At 42.2% G+C, this 24,080-nt stretch overlaps 1 protein-coding gene and 1 pseudogene across 2 annotated transcripts in view; one reads left to right on the top strand and one right to left on the bottom strand.

Moving 5' to 3' along the window:
* The window catches only part of LOC146581175 (protein NLRC3-like), a 442,961-nt gene that overhangs the window by 117,901 nt on the left and 300,980 nt on the right, over positions 1 to 24,080 (top strand). The gene's annotated exons all lie outside the window — the stretch shown is intronic.
* Positions 1 to 24,080, bottom strand: part of LOC146581185 (NACHT, LRR and PYD domains-containing protein 12-like) — a 503,983-nt pseudogene that overhangs the window by 435,146 nt on the left and 44,757 nt on the right. Inside the window, exons 10-13 of the transcript XR_014891307.1 lie at positions 17,502 to 17,678; positions 14,086 to 14,262; positions 8,011 to 8,187; positions 74 to 250 (exon numbers count right to left, since the gene is read on the bottom strand). The product of XR_014891307.1 is annotated as an NACHT, LRR and PYD domains-containing protein 12-like (transcript). The remainder of the gene's footprint in view (positions 1 to 73; positions 251 to 8,010; positions 8,188 to 14,085; positions 14,263 to 17,501; positions 17,679 to 24,080) is intronic.

The following is a 24,080-nucleotide window of genomic DNA, read 5'->3' as shown; positions in this document are numbered from 1 at the left end:
ATGTCTGCAGTTTAGTGTCAGCACAACTTTCACATCATATTCATCTCAGCACAACTAAAACATGCTGACTGACCCCAGAGTTTCAAGTCCACATCCTGGACTCTCCAGGAAACCACACAGATGCTTCACTCCTGAATCCTGCAGCTTGTTGTTGAAGCTCCGGTCCAGCTGTCTCAGATGGGAGGGGTTGGACTTCAGTGCTGCTGCCAGATAATCACAGCTGATCTCTGACAAACCACAGTCCCTCAATCTGTATAAAGAATGAAGATGTAAGTTTATTAGACAAAGTGTGAGCTTGAAATCATTCAGTGTTTCATCATCTGTTCAGAGCTGAGGAAGGTTCAGAATGTAGAAGTTTAGAAAATGGAAACTCCAAACAGCTGAAGCCAACAGGAAGCAGCTTCAAACAAACACAACAAGAGAAAAAACTCTGAATGTTTCACATTAAAGTCGTACATTTATCATAAAAACAGGACAAAGACTTGAAAAAGTCGTGTTTTTTCCTTCCAGGAACCCACAAGTGTACTGCCTCTGCTATGGTTGGGGCAGTCAGCTAAACTCCTTCCCCACATCAAGACTCTGATGACACGATTCCCGGTTCACAGGTTTATTGACACAGGGAAAGGTGAAACTGTAACAAACAGTACAAGGCATAATCACTGTACTTATTCACCATGTACATATATAACGATGAAAATATATTAACCCAGTTTTTTAATATGTCAACATGCAATGTTCATATGAATTACTTCCCTTTTAAGTCAAATACAAACATCAAATTATGATTTTAACAAGTCTTGTTATAATGAATGCCTCCAATTTGTTTGTCGTTCCCCTTTAACTAGCTTCATAAGCGATTGCTAGCGTAAACTGCATAAGATTGGTTTTATCATCAAACTTACAGAAAAATGAACTTACTTGAAATAAAGTGGTCTATACATGCACATAAAATATAAAACAAGTCTATACATACCCACAATGCTACCAAAGCCATAGGATGTATGTGGATGCCACTGGATTTATTTGGCTAAGGCCACCATGCTGCACATGCCTTCTCCTTAATTCACAGACTTACTTCCTGTTTACCAACGGCATCATGTCCTATTACAGACTACAGGTTTTAAGGTGGCACCAGAGAGTTACAATTGCATATTTAAACATTTACCAAATCCAAGAAAACAGTCTACCTTAAAAACTTTTGATATCAGAACAACAAGGCTTCACTTTTAAAGGTGAAGTGTGAAAGAAATGGACATATTTGAAGTCCAACACCTTTTTCCAGTCACATTATTAAAGCAGACAAACTACAAGCTCATTTTCATTCCAACAAGTCATCTTCTGACCTGGACTAACAACACTGGTCTCTATGTGCAGCTGGCTGTGAGACCAGTGCTCAGGGAGCGTCTACAAAGTGCAACACTGAAAGAACATCACACACTCATTTGCTTCCAGCACTTTCACACAAACATCTACTGTCATTATTGTCACCAAACTCTGTGGATCCTTTATTGCAAATTCAAATAGGATCAAATGGTCAAACAAAAGAGGGTTATGAGGAAATATGATGAAATGTTGTGTATTAGCAGCAAGTTATTGAATCATTTTCCTCAGAAACCAAACAAAATGATTGACAAACATGTTTTTACAAACTCAGTGTTGGACTTGGATCAGCAGGATAAGCTGATGTTTAAAGGCATTTGAGTCTCGCTGTATGAGAGTCCAGTTATTACTCAATATTTATGGATGATGTTCTTTCAGTGTTGCACTTTGTAGACGCTCCCTGAGCCTCACAGCCAGCTGCACATGGACCAGCTGACATTACCCAGCATTAGAGGCGGGTGTAAAAAAATGGATTTTCCTATTTAAATGGTTTTAATTTGAATAAAGCGATGTTGATTCATTCAATCCTGAATCGATTTTTAATATAAATGTATTTTGCCAGAATCTCAGGTTAAAGCTCCCAAAAGTATTTCAACAACAAGCAACCAGATAAAACAGTAAATGAGAGCAGCTAAACACACAAAGATGGAAACACAGAGCGTGGATCGTTCACTCGACGGCACGGACACGGACACGCCGTCGGGGCTGAAAGTGGACAGCTCACAGATCCTGAAGCTGCAGGTTTCATCTGTCTCCAACCAAAACGGACTGAACCAGCAGCAGAAGAAGATCCAAACTACGCTTTACGTTTGATGAACATCGTCATGAATTCTCTCTGACTTTGACGTTTACTTCCTGCACAGCTCTCTCTCTCTCAGTGTACTTCAAGAACAGTTTACCTTCAAAAATCTGTTTCCTGCATTATTCACTGCTTATTACGCACCAGTCTGCTGTTGTGTTCACTGCTGTCGGCCTCCCAAAACAAAGCCTCATTTCTGCTGTTCAATACTGAAGAAATTTAAACCTTTTAAAATGATGACAGATTACAAACTCTCAGCTGTGTCTGTAATCAAATCTCTGTAACTTTGCTTCACTTCAGCAGCATCAGCTCATGTTCACATGCTGATTCATGGTTTGCTTCAGTTTTTGATGGACTGCAGAATATTTTGAAGGTTATCTGCTATAAAAAGCCAGAACAGGAAAATCTGCTTCATGTTGAGGCCAGAATTCCCCACATTCTGGCATCCCACCCACAGGTTGAGGGCGCTCCTGCATCGAAAGTTTTGGAAGCTTGGTTTTGCCTTTGCTGGATACTGATCTGAAACTCTTTTCTTGCTGCGTCACGACTGACTTTTTTGCTAAGGTAAGCTAAAGTGGCAGTTTCTGTTTTTGATTTTGACGCTGTCGCCGGTACGATATTCCGGAATGGCACCACTTACCTCAACATCCAGCTGTGAAAGCTGCATCAACCTGAGCCAAAAAGTGATCGAGCTGGAACAAAGGATATCCACGCTATACCAAATCCAGGGGGCTGAATGCGAACTTGACACGATCCTCCTTGGCAAAGTTCAAACCACCGCTACTAGCGCTGAGCTAGCCGACACAGTGCACCATCCAGCTGCTGTGTCCCAAGATCCCGCCAACAGTCAACACAGGCTCTCAACTTGCGTCGCTGGTGCTTCTGCCAAGGACGAGAACTCCTGGTTTCAGCTAGGGGCCAGACCCAAGGCTCTGGTCAGCTCCACTCCACTCCAACCAGCGCCATGGACCGTGGTTGAGACGCGTGGTGGCTGCAGAGGGGGCAGGAGGATCCGTCTCTCGCACCCTCACCCCTCCGGCGCGGTAGTACTGGAGAATAAATTCAATGTCCTGGATCCTGTGGACTTTCCTCCTCTGACCGCTAGCCCTCGCCATCCCGCTGTGTCGCTGAGGTCTGCGCCATCTCCACCACTACGCCCCCGGAGCCGCGGCGGGCAACCCGACGCTGTGGTGCAAACTCACCGCGGAGAGCTGTGCTTTACCCCGGCTCCTCGGAGAAGAGGACCCACGGCGCGGCTACCTGGGAGTCACTCACGCAGTCCGGCTGGCGCATCTCCATCTGAACACCCCCGGTGTCGCGGCGCGGGCGTCTCAGATGGCCAACAGCCCCCGGTGGCACCTCCTCTCTCCACGCTGGTCCTCGGGGATTCCATCGTCAGGAACGTGCGGATGAGGGGGGATCACGCTGTCGTTCCCGGGAGCCACCGTTGTCATCATAGTGGACACGGCGTGGGTTTTATTAACAATTTTGATGCTTTCTGGGAGAGGAGGCATCTTTTTGGGGCAGATGGGCTCCACCTCAACGCCTGGGGACGCCGTTTGCTGTCCGCCAATTTGGCATTTGGCGTACAGCACTCCCGCACACCGCCCTGTCACTACCCCAAACCGACATTACCTGCTGATCTGTCTGCCACTGACTGATGTCCCCTTGGTCCCAGCTCCTATATTTGTTCCACTTTTAACAGTAATACACAATACTCTGGACTCGGACCTCTCTCTCCCACAGTCAACACAATACCCGTCATAATCACAAACAGAGAGCAACAGAATTATCATAAATCCAGTAACTCCAAAAACATTAATAACCTCCGGCCTCTTCAAAAATATCAACATCCATTCAACTCTATTGTCAAAAATCCACCAGTCTCAATCAGTATGACACTTTTAAATGTCCGCTCTCTGTCGAACAAGTCTTTTATTATTAATGATTTAATTTTAGATAATAAACTTGACTGTTTATTTTTAACTGAAACATGGCTGGGCTCGGATGCACCAGTTGTTCTCACTGAGGCCTCCCCACCAAATTTTAATTTCTCTTTTTCTATTAGAAGTGGTAAGAGAGGTGGTGGGACTGCATCTTTAACCAACAACACAGTCACCTCCAAACAAATTTTATTTGATCATTTTACCACTTTTGAATTCCATGCTATTGTTTTCAGCAGCCCTCCAGTTTTATCTGTCACAATTTATAGACCACCTAAAGACAGCGCTGCTTTTATCAAGGAATTCTCAGAATTTTTAACAAACATACATTCAAACTATAATATGATAATTTTAACCGGTGATTTTAACCTGCACATAGATAATCCTTCTGATCCTGCAGCAAAAGAATTCTTAAACATTCTTCACTGTTTGAATTTTACCCAGCACGTCACGCAGCCGACTCACAACAGAGGACACACTCTGGACCTGGTCATCACCCATGGGCTGTCCACCAGCGTGTCCTCTGTTGTTGACTTGGCTGTCTCTGACCACTACTGTGTGTTTTTTAACATCACCGGTTTTATTCAGCGGGAGACCTCGGTGCGAACTGTGAGGAGGCGCTATCTAACCTCTGAAGTGGCTGCAAATTTTACCAGGGTTTTAGACGAATGCCCCCCTGTGATTTTACCTGCACCCTGCGATTTGATTTTTAATCATTTCAACAGCAAACTGAAGAAAAGCCTTGACTCCGTTGCTCCACTCACCACCAAAAAGATTAACGTAAAACATGCATCACCCTGGAGAAACGAAGAAGTCAAAAAACTCAAAAGGAATTGCAGGGCAGCAGAAAGGAGATGGAGGAAAAAATAAAAATAATATCAACCATCAAATATTTTGCGAGCAACTTAAAATGTACAATAATACATCAAGGAAGTCAAGAAATTCATACTTCGCCAAAATAATCAGTATTAACAAAAATAATCCCAAGGTCCTCTTTTCCACTATAGATCATTTATTTAACCCTGATTTTAAAAGCTCCCAAAGAACCCCCACAGACTCACTCTGTGAGCACTTTGCAGACCACTTCAGGGGAAAGATCAGCGCCATCAGATCTGATATTTTACCTAATTGCGATATGTTTGTAAACACATCTGAGGGCTCGATTGTACCTGAGGAGACACTGGACAGCTTTGTCCTGGTTAATGCTGAGAACCTTCAAAAAGTTTTCTCCACAGTGAGACCCACCACATGTCTTTTAGATCCAATCCCTTCTTCACTCTTTAAAACACTTTATGGATTTTTTGAGGCTGAGCTTTTATACATGATGAATTGCTCTCTTCAGTTGGGTGTCTTCCCTGCTGCCTTTAAAACGGCGGTGGTGAGGCCCCTTCTGAAGAAGAGCAATTTGGATTGTAATGATTTTAATAACTACAGACCTGTATCCAACTTACCATTTTTAAGTAAAATCTTAGAAAAACTTGTTTTTACTCAGATTACTGATTTTCTCAATGATAGACAGATCCTGGAGATATTCCAGTCTGGATTTAGGGTGAACCACAACACAGAGACGGCTCTCCTAAAGGTTTTAAATGATCTTAGATGTAACTGGGACTCCCAAAAGCTCTCAGTCCTGGTGCTACTGGATCTAAGTGCAGCCTCTGATACAGTAGACCACGCTGTTCTTTTAAACAGACTGAAACACATGGTGGGCCTCTCTGGTGCTGTACATAACTGGTTCACTTCCTATCTCTCTGACAGATCTTTTATGGTGAGTATGGATACATGCTCCTCTAAGATCCATAAAATGACATGTGGTGTGCCTCAAGGGTCGGTTCTAGGCCTGTACTTTTTAATTTGTATATGCTCCCTCTCGGCAGTGTCATCAGGAGGCATGGAGTGAACTTCCACAGTTACGCTGATGACACGCAGCTGTACATCTCCGTGTCTCCTGATGACACCAGACCAATGGATGCCCTTTTTAACTGTATCTTAGATATACGATCTTGGATGGCAGAAAACTTTTTACAGCTTAACCAGGACAAGACTGAAGTTTTAATCGTCGGTCCTGAGGCTCAGAGAGAGAAACTCTTGTCTAAATTAGAGGCATTTTCACTATGTCCTTCGCTACAAGTGAAAAACCTGGGTGTTATTTTTGACTCTGAGCTTGGTTTTATCCCACATGTTAAACATGTAACCAAAATTGGATTTTATCATCTAAAAAATATAGCCAGAGTCCGCCCTATTCTCTCTCGGGCCAACACGGAGATGCTGATGCATGCTTTTATTACCAGTCGCATTGATTACTGTAATGCCCTGCTCTCTGGTCTTCCTAAGAAGAATATTTCAACTTTACAACTTTTGCAAAACTCGGCAGCTCGTGTGCTGACGAAGACCAGAGGGCGGGCCCGCATTACACCGGTTTTAGAATCGCTGCACTGGCTCCCCGTGTGTTTCAGGATCGATTTTAAAGTTCTTTTATTGGTTTTTAAATGTCTTAATGGTCTTGGGCCTTCTTATCTCTCAGATCTGCTTTTACCATACGAACCCTCGCGGACCCTGAGGTCCTCTGGTACTGGCCTTTTGATTGTCCCTAAAGTCAGGACACGTACTCACGGAGAGGCAGCTTTTCAGTGGTATGGTCCTCGCCTGTGGAACAGCCTGCCGGAGGAGCTCAGGGCCGCAGAGAACGTACATGTTTTTAAGAACAGGCTCAAGACCCACCTTTTTAATTTAGCTTTTACTTAGCGTTTATTTATTTTATGCTTATTTATTCTATCCTGTTATTCTATTATTAATTTAGGCTTTACCTAATATTTATTGATTTTATTCTTATTCATTTTTTAATCTTATTACTCTATTTATATTTATATTTATATTGTATCCTGTTCTTATTTATTTTATCCTGTATATATCCTATTGTGTCATATCTCCAGTGTTTCCTCGGAGGGCGCTCTCTGCACCGGGGCTGTGATTGACCGTGGCTGCTGGGTCTCTGGGGGTCCTCTCAGCCTGGCTGGGGGGCTCCTTGGCCTCCCTCCTGCTGTGTGCCCAGCCTGGAGGCTGCGGTCTGTGACCGGCTCCCGGTGCAGACGGCTCCCTGTTATAGTGTTTCCTCACTTGGCTCATGCGAGCCCAGCCCAATTTTTACTCTTTAAGTGTGCGCGTGTGTGTATGTGTGTGTGTGTGTGTGTGTGTGTGGGGGGGGGGGGGGGGGGGGGGGGATATGTGTGTATTCACATCATTTATGTTAATAAGAGTGTGGGGAGTGAGTTGGAGGGTGGGGTGGGCTGCTTTTAACTATGTAAAGCACTTTGTGCTACATTTTTTTGTATGAAAAGTGCTTTATAAATAAAGATTGATTGATTGATTGATTGATTGATGTGTTTCTGTTTGATCCTAAGTGACTTTGACACAAAGGCCTCTGCTGTGATGATCACACCTCTGATCAAGTCTCACAGTGTCAGCTTTGTTTTTATACATATGGATATGTGCTGATAAATGATCAGAATTATAATATTTCCCACTGTCTGCTGTGTGCCGTGACCTTTGACCTGCTAAAGACAGTCAGCTGTGGATTATTCATTGTTGTGTCTGATACTTAGAACTGTGAGGAAGAACACTACACAGTTAATCAGGGTCCCCTCTCTCTGAATCAGGAAAGGTGGGCAGGCAGCGTGTGGGCCGCGGGCCATACGTTGAGTCTCACTGTTTTAAATGTGAACATTGTTCTGCTGCAGTCAATGGACTAAACCAGAGAAGAAGAAAACAGACTTTACCATGAAGATCCTCAGTGTGGATCAGTATAATATCAGCCTGATGTCTGCAGTTTAGTGTCAGCACAACTTTCACATCATATTCATCTCAGCACAACTAAACATGCTGACTGACCCCAGAGTTTCAAGTCCACATCCTGGACTCTCCAGGAAACCACACAGATGCTTCACTCCTGAATCCTGCAGCTTGTTGTTGGAGCTCAGGTCCAGCTGTCTCAGATGGGAGGGGTTGGACTTCAGTGCTGCTGCCAGATAATCACAGCTGATCTCTGACAAACCACAGCTCTCCAATCTGTATAAAGAATGAAAGATGTAAGTTTATTAGACAAAGTGTGAGCTTGAAATCATTCAGTCTTTCATCATCTGTTCAGAGCTGAAGAAGGTTCAGAATGTAGAAGTTTAGAAAATGGAAACTCCAAACAGCTGAAGCCAACAGGAAGCAGCTTCAAACAAACACAACAAGAGAAAAAACTCTGAATGTTTCACATTAAAGTCGTACATTTATCATAAAAACAGGACAAAGACTTGAAAAAGTCGTGTTTTTCCTTCCAGGAACCACAAGGCTTCACTTTTAAAGGTGAAGTGTGAAAGAAATGGACATATTTGAAGTCCAACACCTTTTTCCAGTCACATTATTAAAGCAGACAAACTACAAGCTCATTTTCATTCCAACAAGTCATCTTCTGACCTGGACTAACAACACTGGTCTCTATGTGCAGCTGGCTGTGAGACCAGTGCTCAGGGAGCGTCTACAAAGTGCAACACTGAAAGAACATCACACACTCATTTGCTTCCAGCACTTTCACACAAACATCTACTGTCATTATTGTCACCAAACTCTGTGGATCCTTTATTGCAAATTCAAATGGGATCATAATGGTCAGACAAAAGAGGGTTATGAGGAAATATGATGAAATGTTGTGTATTAGCAGCAAGTTATTGAATCCTTTTCCTCAGAAACCAAACAAAATGATTGACAAACATGGTTTTACAAACTCAGTGTTGGACTTGGATCAGCAGGATAAGCTGATGTTTAAAGGCATTTGAGTCTCGCTGTATGAGAGTCCAGTTATTACTCAATATTTATGGATGATGTTCTTTCAGTGTTGCACTTTGTAGACGCTCCCTGAGCCTCACAGCCAGCTGCACATGGACCAGCTGACATTACCCAGCATTAGAGGCGGGTGTAAAAAAATGGATTTTCCTATTTAAATGGTTTTAATTTGAATAAAGCGATGTTGATTCATTCAATCCTGAATCGATTTTTAATATAAATGTATTTTGCCAGAATCTCAGGTTAAAGCTCCCAAAAGTATTTCAACAACAAGCAACCAGATAAAACAGTAAATGAGAGCAGCTAAACACACAAAGATGGAAACACAGAGCGTGGATCGTTCACTCGACAGCACGTACACGGACACGCCGTCGGGGCTGAAAGTGGACAGCTCACAGATCCTGAAGCTGCAGGTTTCATCTGTCTCCAACCAAAACTGACTGAACCAGCAGCAGAAGAAGATCCAAACTACGCTTTACGTTTGATGAACATCGTCATGAATTCTCTCTGACTTTGACGTTTACTTCCTGCACAGCTCTCTCTCTCTCAGTGTACTTCAAGAACAGTTTACCTTCAAAAATCTGTTTCCTGCATTATTCACTGCTTATTACGCACCAGTCTGCTGTTGTGTTCACTGCTGTCGGCCTCCCAAAACAAAGCCTCATTTCTGCTGTTCAATACTGAAGAAATTTAAACCTTTTAAAATGATGACAGATTACAAACTCTCAGCTGTGTCTGTAATCAAACCTCTGTAACTTTGCTTCCCTTCAGCAGCATCAGCTCATGTTCACATGTTGATTCATGGTTTGCTTCAGTTTTTGATGGAATGCAGAATATTTTGAAGGTTATCTGCTATAAAAAGCCAGAACAGGAAAATCTGCTTCATGTGTTTCTGTTTGATCCTCAGTGACTTTGACACAAAGGCCTCTGCTGTGATGATCACACCTCTGATCAAGTCTCACTGTGTCAGCTTTGTTTTTATACATATGGATATGTGCTGATAAATGATCAGAATTATAATATTTCCCACTGTCTGCTGTGTGCCGTGACCTTTGACCTGCTAAAGACAGTGAGCTGTGGATTATTCATTGTTGTGTCTGATACTTAGAACTGTGAGGAAGAACACTACACAGTTAATCAGGGTCCCCTCTCTCTGAATCAGGAAAGGTGGGCAGGCCGCGTGTGGGCCGCGGGCCATACGTTGAGTCTCACTGTTTGAAATGTGAACATTGTTCTGCTGCAGTCAATGGACTAAACCAGAGAAGAAGAAAACAGACTTTACCATGAAGATCCTCAGTGTGGATCAGTATAATATCAGCCTGATGTCTGCAGTTTAGTGTCAGCACAACTTTCACATCATATTCATCTCAGCACAACTAAAACATGCTGACTGACCTCAGAGTTTCAAGTCCACATCCTGGACTCTCCAGGAAACCACACAGATGCTTCACTCCTGAATTTTGCAGGTTGTTTTTGTTAGTTGAAGACCAGGAGTCATTACTCAGGTCCAGCTGTCTCAGATGGGAGGGGTTGGACTTCAGTGCTGCTGCCAGATAATCACAGCTGATCTCTGACAAACCACAGTCCATCAATCTGTATAAAGAATGAAAGATGTAAGTTTATTAGACAAAGTGTGAGCTTGAAATCATTCAGTGTTTCATCATCTGTTCAGAGCTGAAGAAGGTTCAGAATGTAGAAGTTTAGAAAATGGAAACTCCAAACAGCTGAAGCCAACAGGAAGCAGCTTCAAACAAACACAACAAGAGAAAAAACTCTGAATGTTTCACATTAAAGTCGTACATTTATCATAAAAACAGGACAAAGACTTGAAAAAGTCGTGTTTTTCCTTCCAGGAACCACAAGGCTTCACTTTTAAAGGTGAAGTGCGAAAGAAATGGACATATTTGAAGTCCAACACCTTTTTCCAGTCACATTATTAAAGCAGACAAACTACAAGCTCATTTTCATTCCAAAAAGTCATCTTCTGACCTGGACTAACAACACTGGTCTCTATGTGCAGCTTGCTGTGAGACCAGTGCTCAGGGAGCGTCTACAAAGTGCAACAATGAAAGAACATCACACGCTCATTTGCTTCCAGCACTTTCACACAAACATCTACACAGCAAATCCAGCATGTCCAAATTAACACTGTCGGATTTGATTTCAACACTATTAAAGTGTCTATATGGGTCCACACCAGAGAGTGTTAATTTAACTCTTTTTGGAGAATTTGTACGTTAACTCTGATTTAGTGTTAAACACCAAATCTGTCTGGAGTTGATAATTTAACACTTACTAATGCTAACTAGGTGTTAAGAGTTTATATATTAACTCTCAAAGAGTATTTTAGTTTAACTACGTAAGAGTTATCTTCTAATTCATTCTAAAAAGCGGGAATTTTACTGTTCTGAACTTCTAGAAATTTCTTTTGGAAATAAACATTTACTAAAAAGACGCAATGGTTTTTGAAAAACATTTATTCTGAACTGTGCACCACAATTTCAAAACATTTTCTGAAAGATGTAACAGTATACATGTTCTCACTTTCATTAGAATTGTGTTTATCAAAAGGTCTGACATAGGTGAGCTGGTAAATGCAAATAACAGCATTCTCAACACTTATTTCTTCAATACAATATGCATGTCCTTCATTCATCACTTTGTGGAACCTCAACGCACTTCTGGTCTCCCCCATATTCCATCTTCACAAGCATATCCTATGTGGAGATTGAATAAAAATTAGTTGACACTAATTAATGGCACAAATAATCCAGTAAACAATTGCAACACAGTAAAAAAAAGGAATCCTCTTTGAGCCATTACTTGTGTAAAGTATTTTCCCAAAAGACAAGGACACAGGCAACAGGTAATACTGAACTAAATGTAAAACCTCAACCTTTTTCATTTTTACCTAAACCGTGTGCACAAAACTCTGGAGGGATCTAAATGCTAACGTAGAACCCAGTCAGGACGCCTGCTACTGCTGTTTACTCGTTTTTTTATGGGCAAACAATACCTTTCAGCTAGCTAAAACAGAATATTATGCTATCAGCGAGCAACATGGCTAATGCCTTTCACACAGCTTTGTCTCAACTCCAAAGAGCCACAGAAGTAAAAGCTAATAATAATAATTGAAACAGTCTTTGAAAAAATGACTTACCAAGCATGGCAAACAACTCAAATATGTAGAGAAAAATGTTCTGAAACGGCTTTACTTCAGCTTCGATCTGAGCCGTGCTGGGGGCGGAGTCTGTGAATTTACTCTGTTGGTGTCATAGCCCCTGTAGGAGTTAGGAGTTAAGAGGTCAAGAGTTAATGTTTCCATTGTAACACCTCCAGATTTGACATAGAAACACTAATTTTTAACACTCGATTTTAACTACTATCATTTTACACCTCAGAGTTACATTACAGGAATGTGACTCTACTTAGAGTAAAATTAACTCTACTTTTGCAAGAAGACTATTAACAACAAAACATTTAACACTGTTGAATTTGCTGTGTACTGTCATTATTATCACCAAACTCTGTGGATCCTATATTGCAAATTCAAATGGGATCAAATGGTCAGACAAAAGAGGGTTATGAGGAAATATGATGAAATGTTGTGTATTAGCAGCAACTTATTGAATCCTTTTCCTCAGAAACCAAACAAAATGATTGACAAACATGGTTTTACAAACTCAGTGTTGGACTTGGATCAGCAGGATAAGCTGATGTTTAAAGGCATTTGAGTCTCGCTGTATGAGAGTCCAGTTATTACTCAATATTTATGGATGATGTTCTTTCAGTGTTGCACTTTGTAGACGCTCCCTGAGCCTCACAGCCAGCTGCACATAGACCAGCTGACATTACCCAGCATTAGAGGCGGGTGTAAAAAAATGGATTTTCCTATTTAAATGGTTTTAATTTGAATAAAACGATGTTGATTCATTCAATCCTGAATCGATTTTTAATATAAATGTATTTTGCCAGAATCTCAGGTTAAAGCTCCCAAAAGTATTTCAACAACAAGCAAACAGATAAAACAGTAAATGAGAGCAGCTAAACACACAAAGATGGAAACACAGAGCTTGGATCGTTCACTCGACGGCACATACACGGACACGCCGTCGGGGCTGAAAGTGGACAGCTCACAGATCCTGAAGCTGCAGGTTTCATCTGTCTCCAACCAAAACTGACTGAACCAGCAGCAGAAGAAGATCCAAACTACGCTTTACGTTTGATGAACATCGTCATGAATTCTCTCTGACTTTGACGTTTACTTCCTGCACAGCTCTCTCTCTCTCAGTGTACTTCAAGAACAGTTTACCTTCAAAAATCTGTTTCCTGCATTATTCACTGCTTATTACGCACCAGTCTGCTGTTGTGTTCACTGCTGTCGGCCTCCCAAAACAAAGCCTCATTTTTGCTGTTCAATACTGAAGAAATTTAAACCTTTTAAAATGATGACAGATTACAAACTCTCAGCTGTGTCTGTAATCAAACCTCTGTAACTTTGCTTCACTTCAGCAGCATCAGCTCATGTTCACATGTTGATTCATGGTTTGCTTCAGTTTTTGATGGACTGCAGAAGATTTTGAAGGTTATCTGCTATAAAAAGCCAGAACAGGAAAATCTGCTTCATGTGTTTCTGTTTGATCCTCAGTGACTTTGACACAAAGAACTCTGCTGTGATGATCACACCTCTGATCAAGTCTCACAGTGTCAGCTTTGTTTTTATACATATGGATATGTGCTGATAAATGATCAGAATTATAATATTTCCCACTGTCTGCTGTGTGCCGTGACCTTTGACCTGCTAAAGACAGTCAGCTGTGGATTATTCATTGTTGTGTCTGATACTTAGAACTGTGAGGAAGAACACTACACAGTTAATCAGGGTCCCCTCTCTCTGAATCAGGAAAGGTGGGCAGGCCGCGTGTGGGCCGCGGGCCATACGTTGAGTCTCACTGTTTGAAATGTGAACATTGTTCTGCTGCAGTCAATGGACTAAACCAGAGAAGAAGAAAACAGACTTTACCATGAAGATCCTCAGTGTGGATCAGTATAATATCAGCCTGATGTCTGCAGTTTAGTGTCAGCACAACTTTCACATCATATTCATCTCAACACAACTAAAACATGCTGACTGACCCCAGAGTTTCAAGTCCACATCCTGGACTCTCCAGGAAACCACACAGATGCTTCACTCCTGAATCCTGCAGCTTTTTGTTGTTACTCAGGTCCAGCTGTCTCAGATGGGAGGGGTTGGACTTCAGTGCTGCTGCCAGATAATCACAGCTGATCTCTGACAAACCACAGCTCTCCAATCTGTATAAAGAGTGAAAGATGTAAGTTTATTAGACAAAGTGAGAGCTTGAAATCATTCAGTGTTTCATCATCTGTTCAGAGCTGAAGAAGGTTCAGAATGTAGAAGTTTAGAAAATGGAAACTCCAAACAGCTGAAGCCAACAGGAAGCAGCTTCAAACAAACACAACAAGAGAAAAAACTCTGAATGTTTCACATTAAAGTCGTACATTTATCATAAAAACAGGACAAAGACTTGAAAAAGTCGTGTTTTTCCTTCCAGGAACCACAAGGCTTCACTTTTAAAGGTGAAGTGTGAAAGAAATGGACATATTTGAAGTCCAACACCTTTTTCCAGTCACATTATTAAAGCAGACAAACTACAAGCTCATTTTCATTCCAACAAGTCATCTTCTGACCTGGACTAACAACACTGGTCTCTATGTGCAGCTGGATGTGAGACCAGTGCTCAGGGAGCGTCTACAAAGTGCAACACTGAAAGAACATCACACACTCATTTTCTTCCAGCACTTTCACACAAACATCTACTGTCATTATTGTCACCAAACTCTGTGGATCCTTTATTGCAAATTCAAATGGGATCATAATGGTCAGACAAAAGAGGGTTATGAGGAAATATGATGAAATGTTGTGTATTAGCAGCAAGTTATTGAATCCTTTTCCTCAGAAACCAAACAAAATGATTGACAAACATGGTTTTACAAACTCAGTGTTGGACTTGGATCAGCAGGATAAGCTGATGTTTAAAGGCATTTGAGTCTCGCTGTATGAGAGTCCAGTTATTACTCAATATTTATGGATGATGTTCTTTCAGTGTTGCACTTTGTAGACGCTCCCTGAGCCTCACAGCCAGCTGCACATGGACCAGCTGACATTACCCAGCATTAGAGGCGGGTGTAAAACAATGGATTTTCCTATTTAAATGGTTTTAATTTGAATAAAGCGATGTTGATTCATTCAATCCTGAATCGATTTTTAATATAAATGTATTTTGCCAGAATCTCAGGTTAAAGCTCCCAAAAGTATTTCAACAACAAGCAACCAGATAAAACAGTAAATGAAAGCAGCTAAACACACAAAGATGGAAACACAGAGCTTGGATCGTTCACTCGACGGCACGGACACGGACACGCCGTCGGGGCTGAAAGTGGACAGCTCACAGATCCTGAAGCTGCAGGTTTCATCTGTCTCCAACCAAAACGGACTGAACCAGCAGCAGAAGAAGATCCAAACTACGCTTTACGTTTGATGAACATCGTCATGAATTCTCTCTGACTTTGACGTTTACTTCCTGCACAGCTCTCTCTCTCTCAGTGTACTTCAAGAACAGTTTACCTTCAAAAATCTGTTTCCTGCATTATTCACTGCTTATTACGCACCAGTCTGCTGTTGTGTTCACTGCTGTCGGCCTCCCAAAACAAAGCCTCATTTCTGCTGTTCAATACTGAAGAAATTTAAACCTTTTAAAATGATGCCAGATTACAAACTCTCAGCTGTGTCTGTAATCAAACCTCTGTAACTTTGCTTCCCTTCAGCAGCATCAGCTCATGTTCACATGCTGATTCATGGTTTGCTTCAGTTTTTGATGGACTGCAGAAGATTTTGAAGGTTATCTGCTATAAAAAGCCAGAACAGGAAAATCTGCTTCATGTGTTTCTGTTTGATCCTCAGTGACTTTGACACAAAGGCCTCTGCTGTGATGATCACACCTCTGATCAAGTCTCACAGTGTCAGCTTTGTTTTTATACATATGGATATGTGCTGATCAGTGTTGGGTAAGTTACTTTAAAATAGTAACTTAGTTACATTACTAGTTACTTCTCTCAAAAGTAACTCAGTTACTTCAAGTTACTCGTTACTTTCAAAGTAACTAGTTACTAGGGAAAGTAACTTTGGTTTTACTCAGAATTCTCTTGTTAATGTGTTGCTTCCATAACTTTGCCAGTCTTCTTGCTTGCTTACTTGCCACAAGTGCACTGTGCCACGTACCAATAGAAAGGAAAAGATAATGTGCATTTTTCCACGAGAGAAATCCCACGCCTGGACCGTCATTGACTGCTGCCATGATTCTAGCCTACATCACAGCGTCATGTGCGCCTTTTACATCCAACACAAAAACTGCAGTCGTGGTGCTTTCGATTGTACTCAGAAATTCTGCCTTCTGAATAGGAAGATGTTGGTAACACCAGACTGCAGATGAGCTGCATACATGGCTGGACTGGGACAGAAAATTGGCCCGGACATTTTGACTAGAGACCGGCCCACCATTATAGGAAAAATTATAAAGCCTTTGAATGAAAACAAACGCTGTTGTGACAGTGATGTACACTGTTTTGATGGTATATATGCATCAATCTATCAATCGTTTGTTGTAAGATTCAGATAATTATTTTTTAAAAGCTAGACATTTTAAATGAGAATAAGATAGAAAAGTATTTCTTTGTGCCCCCCTTTCCCTGTTAATGCCCTACCTGGCCCCCCTGGCAAAACATTGCTAGATCCGCACCTGCACAGTTACCAGCTGTCAGCTACCTAAAAAAGGATCCTGGTGTTATTTGTCTCTCAGAAACAGTTCATAACTTCCCTTCAACTCATTCATGTCACCTAAAAGGTAAACCTGTTTCTCCATCACCTGTTCAGCTCTGATGATTGAGTAAGGACATCTCCTGGTTTCATCTTCATGTTTCCCTCTCACCAGATATACAAACCGACATCATGACCAGCAGCTTTTTTGCAGCTGTGGCTCCAGCAAACATCAGCTGATACTAGAAATTAATATTAAATAAATTCTAACAACAGCTGATCAAGCGTTACTTAATAACGCGTTAGTCCCAACACTGGGTCTGATAAATGATCAGAATTATAATATTTCCCACTGTCTGCTGTGTGCCGTGACCTTTGACCTGCTAAAGACAGTCAGCTGTGGATTATTCATTGTTGTGTCTGATACTTAGAACTGTGAGGAAGAACACTACACAGTTAATCAGGGTCCCCTCTCTCTGAATCAGGAAAGGTGGGCAGGCCGCGTGTGGGCCGCGGGCCATACGTTGAGTCTCACTGTTTGAAATGTGAACATTGTTCTGCTGCAGTCAATGGACTAAACCAGAGAAAAAGAAAACAGACTTTACCATGAAGATCCTCAGTGTGGATCAGTATAATATCAGCCTGATGTCTGCAGTTTAGTGTCAGCACAACTTTCACATCATATTCATCTCAGCACAACTAAAACATGCTGACTGACCCCAGAGTTTCAAGTCCACATCCTGGACTCTCCAGGAAACCACACAGATGCTTCACTCCTGAATCCTGCAGCTTTTTGTTGTAGCTCAGGTCCAGCTCTCTCAGAAGGGAGGGGTTGGACTTCAGTGCTGCTGCCAGATAATCACAGCTGATCTCTGACAAACCACAGACACGCAATCTGTATAAAGAATGAAAGATGTAAGTTTATTAGACAAAGTGTGAGCTTGAAATCATTCAGTGTTTCATCATCTGTTCAGAGCTGAAGAAGGTTCAGAATGTAGAAGTTTAGAAAATGGAAACTCCAAACAGCTGAAGCCAACAGGAAGCAGCTTCAAACAAACACAACAAGAGAAAAAACTCTGAATGTTTCACATTAAAGTCGTACATTTATCATAAAAACAGGACAAAGACTTGAAAAAGTCGTTTTTTTCCTTCCAGGAACCACAAGGCTTCACTTTTAAAGGTGAAGTGTGAAAGAAATGGACATATTTGAAGTCCAACACCTTTTTCCAGTCACATTATTAAAGCAGACAAACTACAAGCTCATTTTCATTGCAACAAGTCATCTTCTGACCTGGACTAACGACACTGGTCTCTATGTGCAGCTGGCTGTGAGACCAGTGCTCAGGGACCGTCTACAAAGTGCAACACTGAAAGAACATCACACACTCATTTGCTTCCATCATCCAACCTGAAGAGGAAACAGAGACGGCTCCCCTTCAAAGTAAAAGCTGCTCCTTTTGGACACAGTATCAAAGAAAGTCTACAGTATAACATAGAAAAGACAGAACAAAGTTTTGGTTGTTTTTAAATTGTGCAGAAATGAAACTACACTAAGCTCAATTATGTGACAGACATTTCATCCCATGTCAGTTTGGCCTCATCCTGGGCCGGATTATCCAGCACACAGTCTGACCACAGGCCCAGGGGCCACGCACAGCTGGGCTCCATCCAAGAGACAGGAAACAAACCAACACAATAATAAAAAGCACCATGTGATCTTCTTACATCTTCAAGACAAACATAGTAAAAACATGAGCATATTTGTTTCCTGATAAAATGATGTGACAGGTAGAACAGAGTAAAGTGGTGGTGTTACAGCCTTTCTCCCCTCTGCTGCCGAGGCTGTTAGTCTCTCCCAAACTCAGCTACAGGACTTCCAAATGAATGAAAGCAGCAGAAGTGGCTTTACAAATGAAAGAGGAAGAGGAGAAGAAGAGGAGAGGGAGGCCACCCTGACCATCACTCCAGCTGAAAACATCACACTTCCATTAAAGTTGGTGAGAAAATGTTGAGCAGGATGAGCTGCTGGCTAATCTGGAGGCTGTAGCAGCAGCTCACAGTCACAGTGGATTTCCACTCATGAAAAAGCTCTGGCTGCTTCATTTCTCATCTCATATCAGAGACTTTAATGCTTCACTGAAGCTGTACTGTGATGCTTCCATATCCCAGTGAGGCCTCCATAATGATTTCAGCTGTTCTGTACACACACTGTGTGCCCTGTATGGCTCAATGTCTCTGCAGCCTGTTTTTATCTGCTATCATCAGATCTTCATCATCCTCATTCACATCCCTCACACACTCTACAGCCTCATCAGCACTGACTTCATCTTCACTGACTGATGGAGCACAACATGAACCTGTGGAGGCTGAAACACTGTCCTGTCAAACATCTCCCAGTCACCACTTCTGTTTGGAGCCAAAAGGAAAAACTGTTGTTCAGTCGTTTGGAAAGACAACATTTCTGAAAGCACTCAAACTTCTTCATATTTGTCTTCAGACACATCCTGAACATGTAGGAACTAAAGAAAGTTTCAAACATCAATCAAAGACCTGAAATATAGAAAAACAACAACAGCCGCAGTCAGTGAACTCACCTCAGAGTCTCCAGTCCACAGTTTGGACTCTCCAGTCCAGCACACAGAAGCTTCACACCTGAATCCTGCAGGTTGTAGTTTCCACCCATGTCCAGCTCTGTCAGATGGGAGGGGTTGGACTTCAGAGCTGAGGCCACAACTTCACAGTGAGACTCTGAGAGTCGACACTGAGTCAGTCTGTGATGATAGAAAATATAAAATGTGTTATTATAAAAGCAGAAAATCTGCATTATAAACACAGACTGAATGTATATGAAGACAAAACAGAGTGAGGTCATAATCTGATGACTCTGCTCTTCACATCTGTGCTTCAGCTCCTCTTACTGTGTTTGACATGACACAACGATTGAGTCTCTCTCAGACCTGCAGACTTTTAATGAGAATCTTTGTTTGGCTTTAATCTGCAGATGAAGGAGGAAGATGGTGTCACATTTAGGCTTCCATAATGTCCACAGTCTGTCACTGAGATCTGATCCAGAGTCAGAGTGAAGACACACATTTGGACTGTTTCCTGTTTTGACTCCAGAACATTTTGAATGAGTTCAGCTCAGTGAAGAGTTCCAGCTGGAAAGATGATCTCTGTTTGCTACCTGCTGTCAGGTACGACTGTTCACGTCCACACGCAGGAAAAACCTGCTGACTGTTACCAAACGGAGCAGAAATCTCATCACTGGACAATAATGATGAATGAACTCAGAGCTGCTGATATCAGATCTGATTTCAGGGGAACTAAACACAGAAATGATTGGCTCATTTTAGCTTTCTGAGCCATTATCTGCTGGTGTGTCGCTAGTTGGCAGAAAATGATTTGTATTCCTGTTCAGGGCTTCAGTGTTTATGAGTCCAGATCCAGGCGACAGCAAGTCAAAATGATGTTACCTGTCTGTGTCCAGCAGCAGCCTGTATTCACTTTGAATATTGTTATAACCTGACATGGATCAGTTTGTCTTTAATTGGTTTGTAAATGTCACTGTTTCCATTGGACCTGAGTGACGTACAAAGACAGAGAGGGAGAGAAAGGAGAGAGAGGATGGAGACAGCAAAGAGAGAGCAAACACAAACAGGTGAGAGTGGACAGGTGACCAAGGTCAGCAACCAATCAGAGAGCTTCTGTTTGACCCACAGTCACTGATGATGACTGCACATAACCAAGCAGTGTGTTACTCTGATATCAAATATGGATCCTGCTCTTATAATAATGATCATCAGATGATATTATTGTGTTATTTTGTAGCTGAATACGATGTTTGTGTGATTATCAGTGAAAGAAGCAGTGAGGAGGATGGAGAGAGAGAGAGGACAGAGGGTGAAGTTAGAAACACTAAAAGGATTTTTCATGGATTTCATGGATGATTTGAGTGATTTCCAGCAGGACACTTAAACATGTCAGTGGACGTCCTAAAGAACATATTCACTGATATGAAACGTGTCATTGAACAGGATTAATATCAGTGGAAACATGGTGGAAACAGCTGTGACTGCATGGATGTGACACACTTCAAATCTGTTCTCCACTCTTGGATTTGGGATCCATGGAGCTGCTGCTGAGTCTGTACAATAAAGGAATGGTGTGGAAGGTTGCAGCGTACGGACACAAACACTTTGTGGTTACAATCTGATTTTATTTTCAACATTAAACTACTAACCTACACTGATCAATGATGTTAATGATCACATCTGGACTCACCGAGCCTTTCTGCAGTTCCTCACAGCTGGAATCAGTCTCTGTCGTCCCCGCTCTGATGTGTTGTACTTCTGCAGGTCCAACTTATCCAGAACCTCCTCTGACATCTGCAGCATGAAGGCCAGAGCTGAGCACTGGATCTCAGAGAGTTCCTTCTCTGATCTGTTCTCTGACTTCAGGAACTCTTGGATCTCCTGAAATAATGAGAGGTAGTTCATCTCCATCAGACAGTGGAAGATGTTGATGCTTCTGTCAGGAGAGATTTTATCACTGTTCATCTCCTTCAGGTTGTTGATGACTCTCTGGATGGTTCCTGGACTGATCTCTGTCTGACCCAGCAGACCTACTAAGAGTCTCTGGTTGGAATCCAGACAGAGGCCATGAAGGAAGCGAACAAACAGGTCCAGGTGGCCATTTTTACTCTGGAGGGATTTCTCCATGGCTCGTTTAAGGAAATCATCCAGAGAGGACTCGTATTTTTTTCCCAAAAAGTTCTTCAGCACCTTTGTCTTCCTGTTGGTGTGACAGTGGAACATGTAGACTGCAGCCAGAAACTCCTGAATGCTCAGATGAACAAAGCAGTAGACTGGTTTCTGGAAGATCACACACTCTCTTTTGAAGATCTCTGTACAAACTCCTGAGTACACCGAGGCCTCTGTCACATCCAGACCACACTGCTCCAGGTCTTCTTGGTAGAACATGATGTTTCCTTTCTCCAGATGTTCAAACGCCAGCCTCCCCAGCTTCAGAAGAACTTCCCTGTCAGCTTCCGTCAGCTTCTGTGGACTCATCTCACGTCCCTCATGGTACTTGTTCTTCTTCCTCTTTGTCTGAACCAGCAGGAAGTGTGAGTACATGTCAGTCAGGGTCTTGGGCAGCTCTCCTCTCTGCTCTGTAGTCAACATGTGCTCCAGAACTGTAGCAGTGATCCAGCAGAAGACTGGGATACTACACATGATGTGGAGGCTCCTGGATGTCTTCATGTGGGAGATGATTCTGCTGGACAGCTCTTCATCACTGAATCTCCTCCTGAAGTACTCCTCCTTCTGGGCGTCAGTGAAGCCTCGTACTTCTGTTAGCCTGTCAACACATGTAGGAGGGATCTGATTGGCTGCTGCGGGTCGGGAAGTTATCCAGACGAGAGCCGAGGGAAACAGATTCCCCTGGATGAGGTTTGTCAGCAGCTGGCTGACTGATGACTTCTGTGTGACATCAGACAGCAGCTTCCTGTTGGTGAAATCCAATGAAAGTCTGCTTTCATCCAGGCCGTCAAAGATGAACAAAAGCTGAGAGACAGCCAGCTTCTCTGCTGTGACCTTCTGTAATGTTGGATGGAAAACATGGAGCAGCTCCAGAAGACTGTACTGCTCATCTCTGATCAGGTTCAGCTCCCTGAATGAAAGCAGAACCACCACACTGACATGTTGGTTCTCCAAGCCCTCTGCCCAGTCCAGAGTGAACTTCTGCACTGAGAAGGTTTTTCCAACACCAGCCACGCCGTTGGTCAGAACCACTCTGATGGGTCTCTGTTGGTCAGGTAAGGCTTTAAAGATGTCCTGGCACCTGATTGGAGCGTCATGGAGGGCGTCCATCTTGGAAGCTGTCTCCAGCTGCCTCACCTCATGTTTGGTATGAACCTCTTCACTCTGTCCCTCTGTGATGTAGAGCTCAGTGTAGATCCTGTTGAGGAGGGTTCTACTTCCTGTTTCATCACTTCCTTCAGTCACACGTTCACATCTCCTCCTCAGACTGATCTTATGTTCATCTAAAACCTCCTGCAGACCAACATCTGCTGAAAGAAAGAAAAACAATGAGACTAAAGAGAAAGAAAACTCTTCAATGTCTGAACAACACAAGAAGTCCAGTTTTCAGAAATGAGTCCATCAGCAGACAGATGTTCAGTCTTACTTTGTACACAGCTGCTCTGACTGGCTGTCTGCAGTCCAGCTCTGCTTCTGGATCTTTCACAACACTGTGCAGAAGCTCTGATGGTGACACAGAAAAGTCACAGTGGAGATACTTCTGTCCACCTTTGATTAGACTCATTATAAAAAGGAAAACAAAGTTTGAACACAGTCATGTTTCCAGTTCACTGACTTACATTTATTCCATGGACACTCACTCTAACCTGAACCACAGCTACAACCCAACATTGTTGAGGCCTCATCTCCTCCTTTCCTGACTGTAGAGGTTAAATATGCAACAACCAACAAATAAAAGAATTTGGTTCATTTCAAAGAAACTCACACGGTGACCAAGTAAAGTAACCGTAGTAAAGGAGACAACATCCTGTTGATGGTGGGATTATTTGAAAGATTTGCTTTAGTCACGTCACCAAATGCAGTTGAACCACCCGTGGATCCATGTTTGACCATTCTACCACTCTGAGCTCTGCTTTTTAATCATTTTATTATTATCATCATTCATTTATTCATTCTTTGGAGGGGGGCTATTTCCTAATGCCGCCCTAATAAGCTGATGTTCAAGGGGAAATATAACAGAAACTCTTTCAGTGTTATTCATTAATAAATTAACAGATAAACTGTGAAGAAGAAAAAAACTGAGATTTAAAGGAGAGAGTGAGAAACTTGATCATCCATCCTCATAATACATGTTTATCAGTATCTGCTGCGACCATACTGCAGTAATAACTACAAGTCTACATTTCTGTGACTGTTGATCAATCACAGCAGGAATCTGAGCTCATCTCTGCACACAGAGCAGCTTCAGCTCTGGGATAAACTGCTCGCTTCACGTCCTTCTCAGCTCACAGACACTCATCCTGATATTTTCCTTTAACATTTGATGGTATAATTCATCTGAGTTTACACTTTATCTGCATGAATACAGAAAAACAGACCCAAACACCAGAAACCATCAGTTTCACCATGTAGAATATATTGTTGTTTCCTTTTAATTCAGAGAAAAACTCTGATTTTGATTTTCTCTGTTCTCTTTGCCACAGCCCATCCCAGCAGCAGCTGAAGCAGCTGACTGTCACAACACTGAACAACACTTT

The sequence above is a fragment of the Mchenga conophoros genome, linkage group LG3 (genome assembly GCF_057382185.1).
Source record: "Mchenga conophoros isolate Kocher_MC1m ecotype Shallow Benthic linkage group LG3, M_conophoros_male_GT1.1, whole genome shotgun sequence".
Classification (NCBI taxonomy): domain Eukaryota; kingdom Metazoa; phylum Chordata; class Actinopteri; order Cichliformes; family Cichlidae; genus Mchenga; species Mchenga conophoros.
This window is presented reverse-complemented; position numbering and strand designations above follow the sequence as displayed.